Source organism: Schistocerca americana, chromosome X (genome assembly GCF_021461395.2).
Source record: "Schistocerca americana isolate TAMUIC-IGC-003095 chromosome X, iqSchAmer2.1, whole genome shotgun sequence".
NCBI classification, from domain to species: Eukaryota; Metazoa; Arthropoda; class Insecta; order Orthoptera; family Acrididae; genus Schistocerca; species Schistocerca americana.
This window is the reverse complement of record NC_060130.1, coordinates 199,293,946-199,313,442: the sequence shown is the minus strand read 5'-3', so window position 1 is coordinate 199,313,442 and position 19,497 is coordinate 199,293,946. Positions and strand designations below refer to the sequence as shown.

Sequence of the window (19,497 nt, the reverse complement as noted above, 5' to 3'; positions counted from 1 at the left end):
GGCGGAGTTCTTATGTTTGTTCCGCTGCAAACATACGGATTGAACATGTCCTTTCCTACCACAAGTGTAACACTGAACTTGTCGGGAGGGGCAGTCTTGGCATTTGTGCCGTGAATAACACCGAGGGCAAGACTTAATTCTGTTTGCCTGTGTAGCTGCCTGTTTAGCAAACTGCTTATGCTGTGTGGAATGTTGTTTACTCGGCGTGGAGAGCGCAAGCCGCCGCTGAATAGGTCGATCGTGGACAAACGGCTTAACTCGTCAAATAGTTGGCTGCTCAAATTTATAAGCCGACAAGGCACCGGAATCGTACTGATCTAGTATCTGAACTACCTTCCGAAATGATGGATCGGACTGTTTCAAGATCTGTTCTCTGAGTTTGACATCAGGTAGATTGTACACGATCCTATACTTGTTACCAATGTGGGTCCTGCCCACACGTCGCTTGTAGGGTGTCTAAAGAATGCTGCCTTCTCGGATAGCTATACAACAATTTAAACAAATCACATTAATAGTTTTTATTACAATAAAGAAAACTGACAGTACTTAACTTTGGATTTACAACGAGTAGTCGCAAGTGAAGGGCGACATGCAAACAGTCAGTGTTCTTCACTATGTACAATGTCCATGTAAGCACTCACATTCGCTCTTAAGTTACTGCTACCGTTAATATCACTGCTCATCTAGACCTCTCTGCTAGTGTCCGTCTTCTACTGTCTCTCGAGGCTGGCAGGAGTGGCGCTTATGTTCTCTTCGTATGGAGGCCGCTCCTGCCATGGTGCGGTCCTTGTCAGAGAGCTATTTGCTGACATCGTTTCACAGACTTTCTGTTCTTGCATTCTTCATCTTCGTTCCTTCGCTTGTTACGCCAGAAGAGCACCGACCTCTGCAGTTTGGTCATCTGTAATCAGCGGCTGACGTGTAGTTTATTTTTACACTTGATTGGATGTTGCAGAACAATGGGAGGCTGAGGAGAGAAAAACATGAATTGTATCCCGCAGTCAAACGCAAAAACTATACCAGTTTTGAAACTTCCTGGCAGATTAAAGCTGTGTGCCGGACCGAGACTCTATACCAGTTTTCCTCATAAAACGAATAGAAAACGGACTGCATCTATTTTCGTGGAAACTGGACGTTTATTATCGTCGTGACTGTGTTTTATTTTTTTAAATAGATGCTCCCTTACAATAGGTGCACTGATGTTATATACAATTCTTACAGTGAAGTGTTTGCATTGCAGAATGGTGGGCGCTTCCAGGGTCGGTTTGGGGGATGATGTAGCACAGTTGTAATTTAGACAATGAAGTTGCACGAGGGGCAGTCGTCATTTATCTCGCTTTGTTCTGTGGGCTGCCGGTGACATGCCCTATTGTGAATGCTGTCATAGTTAGCGCAGACCTACGCCTGGACCACCAAGCCACGTGCTGGCCGGTGTGGTCGAGCGGTTCTAGGCGCTTCAGTCTGGAACCGCGCTACCGCTACGGTCCCAGGCTCGAATCCTACCTCGGGCATGGATGTATGTGATGTCCTTAGGTTAGTTAGGTTTAAGTAGTTCTAAGTTCTAGGGGACAGATGACCTCAGATGTTAAGTCCCATAGTGCTCAGAGCTATTTGAACCATTTTGAACCACCAAGCCACGTGTTCCGCTGGGGACCCATTGGACTCGAGACTCTGCTCCCAGATATGGCAGAGGGGTTGTGGTCAGCATAGGTAGTGCGCAGAGATGGTAACAGCTACCTGTTCCCCAAGCAGCGGACGTCTGAAAAAGTGATCTAGAGACTTCTTCAGAATATCGTTGTTGTTCCAGGGCAGGTCCAATCTTTCCAAGAAATACGTTAAACAGATTTCAGGAAGTATCCATGTGTGACTGAGTTCCGCAGACAATGTACAGGATATCACTGCCACTACATGGATCTGTTTGTGGACCACCAGCGACAAGATAGAACACGCCTGTATCCCTACCTGCGGTGGGGAGAGTGAGAGAGAGGGGGCAATGAGGAGAAGTAAGAGATGCTCTAAGTTGGTTAGTTCATGACCGCACATGGAGGAGAGCACACATGGGACTACTGCCCCACTCTCCTGGTGCAATCGTTTTAGGGATGACGATTTTTCCCAATTCCCAGTACATGTCTTGCAGTACGACTCAATATTCATGAGTGCTGCTTTTTTTTCATGACAGTTTCGATGTGTAATTAGTACAGTGAAGCAATTGCGGTCAGTTATGTAGAACGTACTGGCATTTCTGAATCTGGATCACCAAGGATGCAGGGTCATTGTTGAGCAATGCAAAAAAATGGTTCTGAGCACTATGGGACTTAACATCTGTAGTCATCAGTCCCCTAGAACTTAGAACTACTTAAACCTAACTAACCTAAGGACATCACACACATCCATGCCCGAGACAGGATTCGAACCTGCGACCGTAGCAGTCGCGCGGTTCCGGACTGCGCGCCTAGAACCGCTAGACCACCGCGGCCGGCTGAGCAGTGCAGTGGGAGGTGTCTGTACCAAACTGACGTCAAACTGCGATAGACATAGTCCTGAGCTGTATGCTTGCAGGTAATGCACTTATCAAACTCCTCTCTGTCCAGCACAAGCATCTCTTTAGTTGAACATAATTAGCACCAAAAATAAAGACAGCACCTTCCGCTCCAGCCTTTTTGCTGCCAGCTTGTAGGTGAAGGGATCATCCTATGTAGTGTTTGAGTATGTATACCACTAGTTTCGAGTGGTACTGCGAAATTTTTTCCCAGCAGGATAACACCTGTTGTATGACATCGTAAATTTTTGAGCTGTACTGCGATTTTAGATTTTCCTTGTGTAGTGCTAGGCATGTAGTTGTGTAACAAGGACTGACCTTTATGATTAATTACGTAATTAGGGTCGATCTTTACTTCAGTTTCACAACCAAAATAAATAATGTACACTAACCTAACCTTCATCTCCTGCATCTGGACAGTTTACAAGTGTTGGAGGGTGCACTTGGGCTTTCCACCCAGGAGAACCGGGGTTCGAGCCCCAGAAAGGTCATCTGTCATTTTAATTTCCCGCCAATTCCCGGTTCGGGGTGGGGAGGGGGGGTGAGATGGGACGTCAGCACGGCCCTGAAACACAGAAATTCCCTCCATTTGCGAAATTCCCCCCATTTTTCTAAATCTGACGCCAAAATCTCCCATGCCAGTGGTGGTAAGCCCATGATTTCTTCCTCGGGTGGGCGTCTGCGTGATAATTAATTGATCAATATAATTAATTTTCATATGAATTTGCTATCAAAATTGCACCTGGAACCGCATTATCCTACTATTCATAGTGGCCTATAGCCTTCACTTAACGATCTCGAGCAGCGGAGTTTGTGTAGAGCAAACAAGCAACACTGCGTGAAATAATGGCAGAAACAAATGCGGGACGTACGACGAATGTATCCGTTAGGACAGTGTGGTAAAATCTGGTGTTAATGGGCTATGCCAGCAGATGACTGACGCGAGTGCCTTTGCTAACAGCAAGACATTGTATGCAGCGCCTCTCCTGGTCTCATGACCATTTCAAAAAATGGTTCAAATGGCTCTGAGCACTATGCGACTCAACTTCTGAGGTCATCAGTCGCCTAGAACTTAGAACTAATTAAACCTAACTAACATAAGGACATCACACACATCCATGCCCGAGGCAGGATTCGAACCTGCGACCGCAGCGGTCGCGCGGTTCCAGACTGTAGCGCCTAGAACCGCTCGGCCACCCAGGCTGGCATATTTGTGTGGGCCGTGTTTACATAAACTGGACTGGGTACAGATGTGGTTATGTCCGGCTACTTGGAGACCATTTGCAGCCACTCATGGACTTGATGTTTACAAACAATGACGGAAATTTTATGGATGAAAATGCGGCATGTTCCAAAATTCTACTCCGGCAACACTTTCGCAATTATGGAAGGCTATAGAGGCAGCATATCTCACTATTTCTGCAGCGGACTTCCAACGACTTGTTGAGGTTATGCCATTTTCGTTGGTGCACTACGATGTTCAAAAGCAGGTTCGGCAGGATATTAGGAGGTATCCCATGACTTCTTCACCCCAATGTATCTCATCTGCCCACATCTAGAATTATTCCATGTGAAAGTGTAAGAGTGTTTGCGAATAATATAACTGAGGCGAGACGTGGGTACTAGCCTGATATTTATCGTGTCAGATCTTAGAAACCGCCTAAAAACGATATCCCGGTTAGTTGACACACCGACCCTCGCCGTATCTACCAGGCCGACTCGATCCGAAGCCGGCGTGCTAATGCAGGGGCAATGCGGGTGGCTCAGTGAACAAAATCTGTAATATACTTTATCAGCTTTTCTACAACTAAGTCAATGTAGCCAGTCCACTTCATATTCCTCCGAACCGTTACTCCCAGATGTTTATATGACGTGACTTATTCCAGCTGTGGCATATTAATCCTCTAGTCATAGATATCACACTTTCACGTCTCATGAAATGCACAACTTCGCTTGCGTCTAAACTACAGCTAGTTTCCAGTCTTTGCAACAGGCTCATAATTTGTCGAGATGTAAGTGAACACTAATGTACTTCTATCAGATACTATTTTATCATAGCGGTATCATCTGCATAAAGGCTACCTGGCAAGTCATTAATTTATCACATTAGCAGTTTTCATCCTGTGAACTTTACTGGATACACGCAGTATTACTTTGGTGTTCGCAGACAGTTTGGCATCCTGGGTTGCGTGATGTGTGCTGCCTGTCTCGAAACATTCTATCTAGTCGCATACGTTATTATTAGATCTGTAAAACTACCGAAGGCTACCGCTGATTATCATTGCTAATCGTAGGCTACGGTAGTTTTCCTAGTACCCTTAGTCAGTCAAGATCGTAACCGCGTTATATGTACATTAAGTGTTTCATACCTGTCGGGCGTTACCTCATTTTGATCCCTTTGCTGCGTATGCGATCAGTGTCTTACTAGACTGTCCTAGGAACAGGAAGTGCTGAAGTGTCTAGAAACTGAGTGAGGATATGCAACGCGCCGCATAACCGCGGAACATGTTCCTGCTACATAGCTATCTTCCTCTATGTTATTTAAAAATAAACAGTATTTATGGCAAAATTGAAATTATCAATGTTTGATTCAGATTTTATTCGAACGTTGCTGAATTGTAACGTGAAACAGAGGGATGTTGTAGTAAAAATAAAAAAGTAGTCTAGATTTATCATAGAACGGTAGAAAACAGAATTGCCTAAAAAAAGGTGAAATTTAAATATACGCAAAACAAAAGCATGTAAAACATCGCTCCAGTGCTTCATAAAGCCTATATAAAACATGCTTCCGTTATTCATAAATAACTCTCACACTTATTGATAATGACAGGAAATTCTTGTTTTCGATAATGGTTGGTTCAAATGGCTCTGAGCACTATGCGACTTAACTTCTGAGGTCATCAGTCGCCTAGAACTTAGAACTAATTAAACCTAACTAACCTACGGACAACACACACATCCATGCCCGAGGCAGGATTCGAACCTGCGACCGTAGCGGTCACGCGGTTCCAGACTGAAGCGCCTAGAACCGCTCGGCCACACCGGTCGGCTTTTGATAATGGTGATGAACGTTCTACTGAGTACAAAATAACAATAGCGGTTATATACATTTACTTACATCAAAAGTAATGTTATGCCATTAACTAAATGTTATTACCTACAAAACGCAGTTTTAAGCCGGCCGCTGTGACCGAGCGGTTCTAGGCACTTCAGTCCGGAACTGCGCTGCTGCTACGATCGCAGGTTCGAATCCTGCCTCGGGCATGGATGTATGTGATTTAGGTTAGTTATGTTTACGTAGTTCTAAGTCTAGGGGACTGATGACCTCAGATGTTAAGTCCCACAGTGCTTAGAGCCATTTGATTTTTTTGCAGTTTTTATTTTGTAAGGATATGAAATACAAAATGGACTAACAGTGAACGATGTGCGTTTCTAATTATGCGCGCAATAAGAAAACAAAGAAACAAAAAACAAAGAGAATTCGCCGGCTCCCAGTTTCTCTCTCACAAAATCATTAGTGTTTCTTTCCGTAACAATGCTACCAATATTACCGGTAAACTTACCATTTACTATGTCATTTATGTACTGTACCAAAACTACGGAACCATAGATCAGCTGGAGCGCTACCCTAAATATATGAAAATGTATTTTACGTGGAAAGAGTTAACATGACTTTGAAATTCAGGTTTTCTTAATATCTAGAAATACGGACCAACCTACTTCTCTATATCGTGTTTGAAGAGCACTACTTTGGTTTCAAAGATCGATTTTTTGGAACCTGTATTGTTCCAGGTAGGTCTTTTTTTATCGCGTTAGGTACTCTCCATCGCCTAATCAGTCGACACTGGTGCTAATTTCTCTTCTCATCGCAAACAAATTTAATGTCTTTATTAGTTGTCAGTCACGCCTCTCTGTGATAACATTTTCCACCTTCGTTTTTCACACTGATACGTAACAAGGCATACCGCTTTGAAATCGACCACGAGTAATTTAATTCCCGATATAACCACTACTTCAGTGGGATTTGTCGAGTGATTCCATTTGAATTCTGAGTTGTTTACATGCAGGGAGTCCGCAGAAGTCAAAAACGGAAGCACAGTAGCATTCGCTTGAAAATTGTACGTTCACTGTTTCTACTGAGACAAGAAGATCTGACTCGAAGATTCTGCGCCTCAAGCTTGTTCGCACGTGGGTCCCGAAGGAGGCAAAAGAGAGGAAACGAATTGAGGCCGCTGGGGATATGTGGGGGGAGAGAGACGGGCCCACTCCAAGCGAATGGGCTGAGGACGCGGGGAGAGAAACGTATGGTCGCTCAGGGAGCCACAACGGCACATCAGCGGACTCTGTTGCAGAGCTCGTAAAAGAGCGGCGAGTAGCAGGTCTTTACGAGTCCGAGTCGGTCCGAGAAGACTGGAAGATTGCGTCGGAGTCCGTCCGGGATGGACCGTAAGACTATCGTCTGATAACACTTCCGCCCAGCAGTATGGCGTTTGCGAGTCCATCCGGCTGAGAGCATTTGCGCCCTGTAATTCTCACGAATGACGTGGCCGACTCGTTCCCCGGGATCGTCAGGGAGTTCGGCGTCTTCTTAGCACACACTCTTCTTCTGTGGAGTGCCTGTTAGCCACTATTACAGGGAGTGCCTCTCGTATTTGGCTCGGCGAAATTTCTTCAGCCTCGCTACTACAGTGTCCTATTCCGGAAAATCATATGACCAGTCATCACTAATTTGCGGTGCATTATTGTAAGCTCTAATTGTCAGCCATTCTACCGAGAAGATTTTCATCAGCGGTTTATAGCTAAATATCTTTGTATATTGCGATTTTTCTTTCAGTACTTCAGAAAGCAAATTCATGTAAATAAACTAGTTATTGCAACAATTTACTTAATTGAACAAACTCAAACGTGTGAACGGCGGCTAGTATGGGCCACTTGAGTCAAAAATGGTATAAAACTTTTGTTGTTGTTTAGAAATAAGATACAACTACACAAAACCTTTACTTGAACATTTGTTTTGGTGTAAATGTCGAAAAAATATATCTGTCCAAAACGACACAGAGCCCGAAAAGATTTTCTAAGACTTACAGTTCGAGATGTTAAGAAAAGTGTTGGATAGTACGAACCATACAGCAAAATAAGTCTCTTTAAATAAAAATAGTTGTCTTTTCACAAAACAAATTGATCTATATCTCTACTACTATATAAAGATAAGTTATAGTTAAAGGTTGTTCTCGAAAATTTCTATAGCAGTTTACTTCAGATAGGTATATACACTCCTGGAAATTGAAATAAGAACACCGTGAATTCATTGTCCCAGGAAGGGGAAACTTTATTGACACATTCCTGGGGTCAGATACATCACATGATATGATCACACTGACAGAACCACAGGCACATAGACACAGGCAACAGAGCATGCACAATGTCAGCACTAGTACAGTGTATATCCACCTTTCGCAGCAATGCAGGCTGCTATTCTCCCATGGAGACGATCTTAGAGATGCTGGATGTAGTCCTGTGGAACGGCTTGCCATGCCATTTCCACCTGGCGCCTCAGTTGGACCAGCGTTCGTGCTGGACGTGCAGACCGCGTGAGACGACGCTTCATCCAGTCCCAAACATGCTCAATGGGGGACAGATCCGGAGATCTTGCTGGCCGGGGTAGTTGACTTACACCTTCTAGAGCACGTTGGGTGGCACGGGATACATGCGGACGTGCATTGTCCTGTTGGAACAGCAAGTTCCCTTGCCGGTCTAGGAATGGTAGAACGATGGGTTCGATGACGGTTTGGATGTACCGTGCACTATTCAGTGTCCCCTCGACGATCACCAGTGGTGTACGGCCAGTGTAGGAGATCGCTCCCCACACCATGATGCCGGGTGTTGGCCCTGTGTGCCTCGGTCGTATGCAGTCCTGATTGTGGCGCTCACCTGCACGGCGCCAAACACGCATACGACCATCATTGGCACCAAGGCAGAAGCGACTCTCATCGCTGAAGACGACACGTCTCCATTCGTCCCTCCATTCACGCCTGTCGCGACACCACTGGAGGCGGGCTGCACGATGTTGGGGCGTGAGCGGAAGACGGCCAAACGGTGTGCGGGACCGTAGCCCAGCTTCATGGAGACGGTTGCGAATGGTCCTCGCCGATATCCCAGGAGCAACAGTGTCCCTAATTTGCTGGGAAGTGGCGGTGCGGTCCCCTACGGCACTGCGTAGGATCCTACGGTCTTGGCGTGCATCCGTGCGTCGCTGCGGTCCGGTCCCAGGTCGACGGGCACGTGCACCTTCCGCCGACCACTGGCGACAACATCGATGTACTGTGGAGACCTCACGCCCCACGTGTTGAGCAATTCGGCGGTACGTCCACCCGGCCTCCCGCATGCCCAATATACGCCCTCGCTCAAAGTCCGTCAACTGCACATACGGTTCACGTCCACGCTGTCGCGGCATGCTACCAGTGTTAAAGACTGCGATGGAGCTCCATATGCCACGGCAAACTGGCTGACACTGACGGCGGCGGTGCACAAATGCTGCGCAGCTAGCGCCATTCGACGGCCAACACCGCGGATCCTGGTGTGTCCGCTGTGCCGTGCGTGTGATCATTGCTTGTACAGCCCTCTCGCAGTGTCCGGAGCAAGTATGGTGGGTCTGACACACCGGTGCCAATGTGTTCTTTTTTCCATTTCCAGGAGTGTATATGAAAACGAGTCGTAGGTTAATATTGTTACCAAAAATCTTGAAAAGTTCGTGACCTATTTACTTTAAATTCTTAAAGAATGCTCTGAAGAACGTTCAGACAGACAGACATTTTAACCGATTTAGTTCAGATTTTTACATGATACTCAGATAAACGTTCGTACGGATGTAGGAATCAGATATTTTAATTTCATTGTTACATTACTATGCATATAATACATAAAGGGGAAACGTTTCTAGTAAAAACCTCTAGAAGCTCTTGAGCGTAATACTTCATATTGTTTCACGACACTCTGCTAAGATTCGGACAGACCTAGGCTTTATATTTTTTAAAATAACCATGCACAGATTTTCTTTTAAAACTGACTGCGAGAAATAAAATGCTTTCCTGTAAACCTTTACCATCCAGAACATCGAAATCCTAACCGTTCACAGATTAAAACTATGAGAAACACTGTCATTGAGGCTACTATCCTCACAGATCTAGCAGTGGAGGAGTCTCTCCTGTACCCCTTATATCAATGGTCCCAACCGATGCACCCACTCATTTTGAGTGTCTTCGTTTCCAAATCGAGGTTTCGTTTGCAATAACGGTAATTGAGGCTCAGGGCCCGAGAGAGAGGGGAAGAGGAGATGAACAAAGAGGTGGAGGAGGAGAAAATGTATGGAGAGGTCGTTTGCAGTAATGGTAACTGAGGCTCAGGGTCAGAGAGAGAGGGGAAGAGGTGATGAACAGAGAGGGGAAGAGGAGAAAGTGTACAGAGACGTCGTTTGCAATAACGGTAGCCAAGGATCGGGGTATCAGGGTCAGAGAGAGAGGAGGAGATGAAGAGATTGTGGGGGTGGAAGGAGGAGATGGAAAGTGAGAGGGGAAGGAGGAGGTGATGGACAAAGAGAGGTCAGAAGAAGGGGAGATGGAGAAAGAGAGGGGAGGAGGAAATGGGCAGAGAGAGAGAAGGTGAAAGGAGATTAGGACGTATACGCAATTCGCACAAATATTCAGCAATTGCCAGGCTCGCTAGTCTATTTATATATCAAAAGTACAAGATAATAAAAGACAGTTCATTAAAAAACTTTCAACATATGGTCGACTGAACCTGACATAACTCAATAAACTTGGGAATGAAGTTTTCAGTAAGACAGTTGTGGGTGCTTCTTCATAAAGTTTCCATGCCAATTTATTTTCTCTTTTAAATCTGTGAGGCAGTTTTAAATTTTCTGCCAAATCGTAAACCAACTTTTGGAACGCAGTCGCAGCTGGTGACATTAGCCTGGAATCTAAATCTCTAATGTGAGCTATAAGCATTTATTTTGCATTTTCTTCTGATGTTGGTTGTAAAAACTCCATATAGGCTGTCCTCGATGTCTGCTGATTCCCTACAACGGTTCTAATCTCATTTGCAGTGTAGTACTAAGAAAATTAATGCGGCTGGCAACAACCCTTTCGGTCATTTCGCCTTCCAAACTACATAAGACTGCTTGTTTCAATGCAGTCGCAGACCACTGCCTTCGATGTTAACCGGCAGGCTTCTTTTTCAAACTTGGCACCGTGCCCTGAAAACAAAAACCAAAACACTGCTTATATAGCCCATACCTCCAGATTTTGGTGTGGCTCACACTACCCAACTGACAATGCTCACTAAAATATGGTGCAAACAGAAACCGGCTTGAGTCAACGAAATTCCATTGTTACGATACAGTCTACATTACACTACTTAAGTATTACTACCAGTATGTATGTATGTATTAAACCGGAGGCCTAGAAACGACGGAGATGCATCGTCCCGCCGTAGCCCTCAGTGGTTCACAACCCCATAACAGGTCACAGCAGTCCACCCATCCCACCGCCACTGCACTCAGAACCCAGGGTTATTGTGTGGTTCGGACGCTAGTGGACCCCGCCCCCTGGGAACGTCTCACACCAGACGACTTTAACCCCAAATATTTGCGTGGTGGAGAAACAATGGTGTTCGCGTACGTGGAAACGGTGTTTGCACAGCAGTCGCCTACACAGTGTAACTGAGGCCGAATAAGGGGAACCAGCCCACATTCACTGAGGTAGATGGAAAAATGCCTTAAACATCATCCACAGGCTGACGAGCAGACCGGACCTCGACACTAATCCGCCGGGCGGATTCGTACCTTCCCGCTCGCCAGCCGGAGTGGCCGAGCGGTTCTAGGCGCTACAGTCTTGAACCGCGCGACCGCTACGGGCGCAGGTTCGAATCCTGCCTCGGGCATGGATGTGTGTGACGTCCTAGGTTGGTTAGGTTTAAGTAGTTCTAAAGTCTAGGGGACTGATGACCTCAGCAGTTAAGTCCCATAGTGCTCAGAGCCATTTGAACCTTCCCGCTCGTGAAGCAGCGCGTTAGTTACTACTAGTATGATAATATTACTTCTTACCTTTAACAGTATAAAGCAATGCTGAAAATTATGCCGTTCACTAACTTCGATAATCAAAATCAAATAAAATTGAATTTTGTCACTAACTGAATAGCTACTGACGTTCTAGCAAACGACGATGTCCGCGCTTCATTGCAAGCGCTGCATGTGTCCGGTGTTTCACAGCAAACCCGAGAAATACCAAGTGGCCCATAGCACCCACTGGCCAATACTAAGCGTCGTTCCCCTACAAGAAAACTTTATCAACGTCTTCTACACTCCATTTCCTCTTTCTTTATAGAGGTTATTACGAAAACCACATACATGTACTTCTTTGGTTCCAAAGAATCGTCAGTGCTGTTTTGCTGTAGAATTTACATTACAGTATGTCTTTTATTTATTTATTTATTTATTGTTCCATGGGACCAAATTAAGGAGAAGTCTCCATGGTCATGGAACGAGTCAATACATGAAATTATAACACGATAGTAGAAACAGATAAAATGAAATATAAGAAACATATTCAGGCGACAAGTCGTAGGTTTAAATAAAGAAAATCAACAATGTAACACTGGAATTTGCTCAATTTTTTAGCTCTTCCAGGAGCTCCTCGACAGAATAGAAGGAGTGAGCCAAGAGGAAACTCTTCAGTTTAGACGTAAAAGAGTTTGGGCTACTGCTAAGATTTTTGAGTTCTTGTGGTAGCTTATTGAAAATGGATGCAGCAGAATACTGCACTCCTTTCTGCGCAAGAGTCAAGGAAGTGCTTTCCACATGCAGATTTGATTTCTGCCTTGTATTAACTGAGTGGAAGCTGCTAACTCTTGGGAATAGGCTTATATTGTTAACAACAAACGACATTAAAGAAAATATATACTGTGAGGGCAATGTCAGAATTCCCAGACTATTGAATAGGGGTCGACAAGAGGTTCTCGAACTTACACCACATATAGCTCGAACAGCCCGTTTTTGAGCCAAAATACCCTGTTTGAATCAGAAGAATTACCCCAAAAAATAATACCATACGACATAAGCGAATGAAAATATGCGAAGTTGGCTACTTTTCGTGTTGAACTGTCACTTATTTCAGATACTGTTCTAATGGTAAATAAAGCAGCATTTAGTTTCTGAACAAGATCCTGGACATGGGCTTTCCACAACAGCTTACTATCTATCCGAACGCCTAGGAACTTGAACTGTTCCGTCTCGCTTATAATATGCCCATTCTGTCTGATCAAAATATCGGTTCTTGTTGAATTGTGAGTTAGAAACTGTAAAAAGTGAGTCTTACTGTGATTTAGCATCAAATTATTTTCCACAAGCCATGAACTTATTTCATGAATTACATTATTTGATACTGTTTCAATATTACACACAAGATCCTTCACTACCAAGCTGGTGTCATCAGCAAACAGAAATATTTTTGAATCACCTGTAATACTAGAAGGCATATCATTTATATAAATAACAAACAGCAGTGGCCCCAGCACCGATCCTTGGGGAACGCCCCACTTAACAGTGCCCCATTGGGACTGAGCATCACTACCACTCTCAATATTGCGGAGAATTACCTTCTGCTTTCTGTTCTTAAAGTAAGAGGCGAACCAATTGTAAGCTACTCCCCTTACTCCATAATGGTCCAACTTCTGCAGTAATACACTCCTGGAAATTGAAATAAGAACACCGTGAATTCATTGTCCCAGGAAGGGGAAACTTTATTGACACATTCCTGGGGTCAGATACATCACATGATCACACTGACAGAGCCACAGGCACATAGACACAGGCAACAGAGCATGCACAATGTCGGCACTAGTACAGTGTATATCCACCTTTCGCAGCAATGCAGGCTGCTATTCTCCCATGGAGACGATCGTAGAGATGCTGGATGTAGTCCTGTGGAACGGCTTGCCATGCCATTTCCACCTGGCGCCTCAGTTGGACCAGCGTTCGTGCTGGACATGCAGACCGCGTGAGACGACGCTTCATCCAGTCCCAAACATGCTCAATGGGGGACAGATCCGGAGATCTTGCTGGCCAGGGTAGTTGACTTACACCTTCTAGAGCACGTTGGGTGGCACGGGATACATGCGGACGTGCATTGTCCTGTTGGAACAGCAAGTTCCCTTGCCGGTCTAGGAATGGTAGAACGATGGGTTCGATGACGGTTTGGATGTACCGTGCACTATTCAGTGTCCCCTCGACGATCACCAGTGGTGTACGGCCAGTGTAGGAGATGGCTCCCCACACCATGATGCCGGGTGTTGGCCCTGTGTGCCTCGGTCGTATGCAGTCCTGATTGTGGCGCTCACCTGCACGGCGCCAAACACGCATACGACCATCATTGGCACCAAGGCAGAAGCGACTCTCATCGCTGAAGACGACACGTCTCCATTCGTCCCTCCATTCACGCCTGTCGCGACACCACTGGAGGCGGGCTGCACGATGTTGGGGCGTGAGCGGAAGACGGCCTAACGGTGTGCGGGACCGTAGCCCAGATTCATGGAGACGGTTGCGAATGGTCCTCGCCGATACCCCAGGAGCAACAGTGTTCCTAATTTGCTGGGAAGTGGCGGTGCGGTCCCCTACGGCACTGCGTAGGATCCTACGGTCTTGGCGTGCATCCGTGCGTCGCTGCGGTCCGGTCCCAGGTCGACGGGCACGTGCACCTTCCGCCGACCACTGGCGACAACATCGATGTACTGTGGAGACCTCACGCCCCACGTGTTGAGCAATTCGGCGGTACGTCCACCCGGCCTCCCGCATGCCCACTATACGCCCTCGCCCAAAGTCCGTCAACTGCACATACGGTTCACGTCCACGCTGTCGCGGCATGCTACCAGTGTTAAAGACTCCGATGGAGCTCCGTATGCCACGGCAAACTGGCTGACACTGACGGCGGCGGTGCACAAATGCTGCGCAGCTAGCGCCATTCGACGGCCAACACCGCGGTTCCTGGTGTGTCCGCTGTGCCGTGCGTGTGATCATTGCTTGTACAGCCCTCTCGCAGTGTCCGGAGCAAGTATGGTGGGTCTGACACACCGGTGTCAATGTGTTCTTTTTTCCATTTCCAGGAGTGTATTTTGTGGTCAACACAGTCAAAAGCCTTCGTTAAATCAAAGAAAACACATAGCGTTCGCAACCTTCTATTTAATCCGTCAAAAACCTCACAGAGAAAAGAGAATATAGCATTTTCAGTTGTTAAACCATTTCTAAAACCAAACTGTACATTTGACAGCAAATTATGTGAATTTAAATGCTCCAGTAACCTTGTATATACAACCTTCTGGATAACTTTAGCAAACAGCGATGGCATAGAATCGGTCTAAAATTGTCAACATTATGCCTGTCTCCCTTTTTATAAAGTGGCTTCACTACCGAATACTTTAATCAGTCAGGAAACCGACCACTCCTAAAGGAAAAGTTACAGATATGGCTAAGTACTGAGCTAACATACATAGAACAATACTTCAGTATTCTGCTAGATACCCTGTCATATCCATGAGAGTTCTTGGTCCTTAGTGATTTGATTATTAACTCAATCTCCCTCTTGTCAGTATCATGGAGGAGCATTTGAGGTAACAGTCTCGGAACACTTTTTTCTAAGAGCGCTATATGATTCCCTGTTGGGACTAGGTTTCTACTTAGTTCACCTGCTATATTCAGAAAGTGATTATTAAATACTGTAGATATATGCGACTTATCAGTAACACGGACATTTCCACTACACACTGATTCTATATCCTCGACCTGTCTCTGCAGACCAGCCACTTCCTTTACGACTGACCATATGGTTTTAATTTTATCCTGAGACTTAGCTATTCTATCTGCATACCACATACTTTTTGCCTTCCTAATAACATTTTTAAGCACCTTACAATACTGTTTGTAATGGGCTGCTGCATTTAGATTTTGCCTGTTTCTAACGTTTTGGTATAATTTCCACTTTGTTCTACAAGATATTCTTATCCCTTTAGTCAGCCACCTAGGCTGCCTGTTTGTGCTAGTACCCTGTTTTGGACGTTCTAACGGAAAACAACTTTCAAAGAGCACGAGAAAAGTCTTGAGAAAAGTCTTGAGAAAAGCATTATATTTATCGTCTACTGTATCAGCGCTATAAACATCCTACCACTCTTGTTCCTTGATAAGGTTTACAAAGGTCTCTACAGCAACTGGAACAGCTTTCCTAAACAGTTGATAACTATATTTAACATGTGTTGCAGCACAAAAATCTTTTAGAGTTAAAATTTGTGCATCATGATCTGAAAAGCCATTCACCTTTTTGCTAACAGAATGCCCTTCTAGTAATGAGGAATGAACAAAAATGTTGTCTATGGTTGTTCTACTGTTCCCTTGCACTCTCGTTGGAAAGAATACGGTTTGCATAAGATTATATGAATTAAGGAGGTCTACCAGCATCCTTTTCCTTGCACAATCACTTATACAATTAACGTTGAAGTCACCACATATAACTAACTTTTTGTATTTCCTATAAAGTGAACCAAGAACTTCCTCTAACTTTAGCAAAATTGTTGTGAAATCGGAGTCAGATGGTTCTATAAATAACAACAGTTAGAAGTTTAGCTCCATTAAATCTAACCACACCTGCACAACATTCAAACACCTTTTCAGTGCAGTACTTTGAAACATCAATTGGCTCAAATGGTATGCCGTTTTTCACATACATGGCTACTCCCCCACACCGCAAAGAGCTCCTAGAAAAGCTGCCAGCCAACCTGTATCCTGGTAAAGGAAGCCTCTGAATTATCTCCTTATTTAAGAAGTGTTCAGATATACCTGGAGTGATTTTAGGCAAATCACGGAAAACCTAAATCAGGATGGCCGGACGTGGGATTGAACCGTCGTCCTCCCGAATGCGTATGTCTCATTTTCCTTGCTGTGAACGAGGCAGTACATTGTCAGATACGACGTTGGATTGGTGCTAATGTGCTCGACTCACATTTTGCTGGTTCCTGTCGTTGTTTTCACATTACCCAGGAGGAACTCTGTTCTAAAGGCAATTTAAATCACATCCTTCACTCACTGCGGTAGTCTTTCAGTCACCTTACATCCCTACATGACTAGGGGTTGGGTTGGGTTGTTTGGGGGAAGAGACCAAACAGCGAGGTCATCGGTCTCATCGGATTAGGGAAGGATGGGGAAGGAAGTCAGCCGTGCCCTTTCAAAGGAACCATCCCAGCATTTGCCTGGAGTGATTTTAGGCAAATCACGGAAAACCTAAATCAGGATGGCCGGACGTGGGATTGAACCGTCGTCCTCCCGAATGCGAATCCAGTGTGTTACCACTGCGCTACCTCGCTTGATACATGACTAGGGCTCGTGGCACGCGTCAAGAGGAAAGCGTTGGACATGTCACATCGAAATACTCGTCATAATAATGTGTCTCAATTGTGTATCACGAAAAATGCTAAGACAACGTTTGTAGTAGAGAACAGACAGAACAACAGGCCTCTATCTCTGACGATAGTCGATTGTAGAATTTCGGAACATATTTTATGCTCGCGTATTATGGGATTTCTGGAGACCGAAAATATCCTTTACAGGAGCATCGCGTGTTCTGAAAGCAACGACTGTGTGAAACGCAGCTCCCTCTGTTCGTCCACGACACACAGAAAGCAGTAGATACGGGCACTCAGGTAGACACTACATTCCTTGACATCCTAAACGTATTCCATACAGTTCCGCACAGCCGCCTAATGAACAAAATACGAGCGTATGGAATATCAGAGCAACTTTGTGACTGGACTGAAGAGTTTCTAGCAAACAGAACATTTGTCATTCTGAACGGAGAGAAGTCAGCAGACATAAAAGCAATTTCACCCGCGCCCCAGGGGAATGTTACAGAACCGTAACTTTTCACAATACATGTAAATGGCCTAGCAGGTAACATCCAAAGTTCCATGAGGATTTTCACGGATGATGCTGTTGCATACAGACAAGTCAGGACGCTAGAGAATCGTAGCGAAATGCAGAAGACCTGTAGAGGATTGATGCTTGGTGCGCGGAGCGGCAATTGACCCTCAACATAAACTAGTCTAACGTATTGTGAATACATATACAGAAAGACACTTTATTGTGTGATTACACAATTGAAGAACAATCACTCCAAGCATTTACTTTCATAAAATATCTAGTGTACCGAGCGAGTTGAAGTGGAACAGCCACACAAAATTAATGGCGAGTAAGTAGATGCCAGACTGGAAGAATCTAGTCCATCAACGAAGGAAGTAACTTACGAAACACTCGTTCGACCAATACTTGAATATTTCTCGTCATTATGGGTCCGTACCACATAGGACTGATAGAGTAAATAGAGATGATCGAAAGAGGAGCAGAACACTTCGATAAAGATTCATTCAGTAAGCGTCACGGAAATGCTCATCCAACTTTAGTAGCAGACACTGCAAGGGAGGCGTTCTGCATCGCGTTATGGTGTACTGTTAAGGTTCCGAGAGCACACATTTCTAGAAGAGTCAGCCAATACATTGCTTCCTTCTTCATATAACTCGCGAAAAGACGACGAAGATAAATTTAGGGGGAATCGAACCCAAACGGAAGCCTACCGGCAATCATTCTTCCCGCGACCCATACGCGACTGGAACAGGGAAAGTGGGGAATGAGACTGGTACGCCAAGTTCCCACCGCCACACACAGTAAGAATTCTTGCGGAGTGTAGTTGTTATTATTGATATCGAAATAGACAAAGAGACTGGTTAAACTGAATGGTTCGGCGGAGACCACAGATTTCCAACGTAATCAGGTTCATGCTGCTACAACTATTAGCTTTTCTACACATACTGACTTTAATAGTCTTTCACGTCATCGTAAAATATCAAAGTAGGGCCACATCGATCACTGAAAGGTAAAAAAACAGAAGTCTCACATTTATAGGGTTGTAGATTTCGAGTGTTCGTCCATCGTCTCTGTCACCATAAAATCCTGTTGTATTCTACGAACCAGACCTGCAAACTCTAAGAAATAAGACGAGGAGTGAAGTCAAGAGGTCTCTTCAGTATCTAAGACATTATACACCGAGCATTAGTACAGTTTGAAAAAAATGGAGGAGGAAACTGGCCTATATACGGCTGAAACGATTTACATAAAATCGTGGGAAACCTAAATCAGATTCGTTCAATAGAGATTTGGACCCAGCACCACCAGTTCGGCGACAACTGCAGAAAGTCAATTACGGCAGCCGAGGTGCCACGTGCATGCCACTCATTACTCCATGAAATGTACGCTGATGAGCCAGAATATTATGATTACTGACCACCCCGAGTTTGACTGCGAGTTGACGTTGCTAGTATGGGGTGCAGGTAAAAAAGAAAAAAAATAGGTTAACGAAAGAATTATACGAATGTGACAGAAATCGGTGAATGTGATGTACCTATACAGACAAACAAATGATTACAATTTCAGGAACATTACATGATTTACTCGGCCGGCCGCGGTGGTCTAGCGGTTCTAGGCGCGCAGTCCGGAACCGCGCGACTGCTACGGTCGCAGGTTCGAATCCTGCCTCGGGCATGGATGTGTGTGATGTCCTTAGGTTAGTTAGGTTTAATTAGTTCTAAGTTCTAGGGGACTGATGACCACAGATGTTAAGTCCCATAGTGCTCAGAGCCATTTGAACCATTTGATTTACTCAACTGAACCGGTTTCACAAACTGAGCAAGTTAATAACGCGTTGGTCTGCTTCTGGACCTCATGCGTGCAGTTATTCATCTTAGCATTGACTGATGGAGTTGCTGGACGTCCTCTTGAGGGATATGCTGTCAAATGCTGTAAAACTGGCGCGTCACATCGTCAAAATCCCGAGCTGGCTGGAGGGCCATGCCAGTAATACTCCAAACGT

At 45.0% G+C, this 19,497-nt stretch overlaps 1 non-coding gene across 1 annotated transcript; it reads right to left on the bottom strand.

Moving 5' to 3' along the window:
* Positions 1 to 3,658: 3,658 nt before the first annotated feature.
* On the bottom strand, positions 3,659 to 3,742 carry Trnas-gga. The gene is given in 2 exon segments: positions 3,659 to 3,693; positions 3,703 to 3,742. It is a non-coding gene; the product is annotated as a tRNA-Ser (tRNA).
* Between the last annotated feature and the right edge of the window lie 15,755 nt (positions 3,743 to 19,497).